This window comes from Amphimedon queenslandica, unplaced genomic scaffold (genome assembly GCF_000090795.2).
Source record: "Amphimedon queenslandica unplaced genomic scaffold, v1.1 AMPQUscaffold_1011_Cont26973, whole genome shotgun sequence".
NCBI classification, from domain to species: domain Eukaryota; kingdom Metazoa; phylum Porifera; class Demospongiae; order Haplosclerida; family Niphatidae; genus Amphimedon; species Amphimedon queenslandica.
The window spans coordinates 1-1095 of record NW_003558640.1 but is presented as its reverse complement, the minus strand read 5'-3'; the positions used below and the strand labels follow the sequence as shown (position 1 = coordinate 1095).

Here is a 1095-nt window from a genome sequence, read left to right as displayed (position 1 = left end):
GTCAGTAGCCATTAGATCACAGTGACGCTTATTAATGAAATACTTTATAATATCAATGTGGTCAGCGGCACAGTGAAGAACAGTTTTGCCATCATCGTCAGTAGCCATTAGATCACAGTGACACTCATCGATGAGATACTTTATAATATCAATGTATCTAGCAGCACAGTGAAGAACAGTCTGACCACTAAAATCAGCAGCTTTTGGATCACAGTGATGATGACTGATCAAAAACTTCATGGCATCAAGTGATCCTTCATTAGCTGCTTTGTGAAGAACAGTTTCGCCCTCGTCATTAGTAGCCATTGGATCACAGTGACACTCATCAATGAGATACTTTATAATATCAATGTGTCTAGCGGCACAGTGAAGAGCTGTCTGACCACTAATGGTAATAGCCTTTGGATCACAGTGATGATGACTGATCAAGAACTTTATGACATTAAATGATCCATTAGCAGCTGCTTTGTGAAGAACAGTGTCTCCATATGCATTAATAGCCATTGGATTGCAGTGACACTCATTGATAAGGTATCTCATTGTATCAACATGATTACCTTCTGCAGCCCAATCAAGACAATTCTGAGCTCCTTCATCACATTCATATGGATCACAGTGATATTTAGTAATGAGATCTTTTGTAACATCTAACCAGCCGTTCCTTGAAGACAACTGAAGTAGACTAGTATTCTTCCAAATTAGACCATAATTTCTTTTGATTTCTTTTAGTTCCTCCACTAATGGTAGTAAGTAAACAGCTTCTTCATGGTCGCCATCTCTAAAGGCAGCCCAGCACTGGTCCTCTAACAACATATCTTGCTGCCACATATCTTGTGTCTTGTGAAAATTGTGATAGTTAATTGGAATTATCATAGCAGTCGGGCAGCCAAGCCTGATTTCTTATTTCTGACCGGAAGTGACGTTTTTCTCAAAATGGCTGACTTTTAGTGTGGTAGTGCCACTTGCCTATTTTGATTGTTTATGTCAAAGCTAAGAAGTCTACAGTTACTTTGCTGTTCTCTGAACTTTTAGCATTGGATAGAGATGTAGCTAACTGATCTTCTACATTTATAATCAAGAACTGTTCGTGTTTCA

The 1095-nt window shown here is 38.6% G+C and overlaps 1 long non-coding RNA gene across 1 annotated transcript; it reads right to left on the bottom strand.

The window, feature by feature from the left end:
* Positions 1–907: 907 nt before the first annotated feature.
* LOC109593541 (uncharacterized) lies at positions 908–1095 on the bottom strand. Its single transcript, XR_002191020.1, has 2 exons — positions 1010–1095; positions 908–966 (listed from the first exon to the last, which is right to left on the bottom strand). It is a non-coding gene; the product is annotated as an uncharacterized LOC109593541 (long non-coding RNA).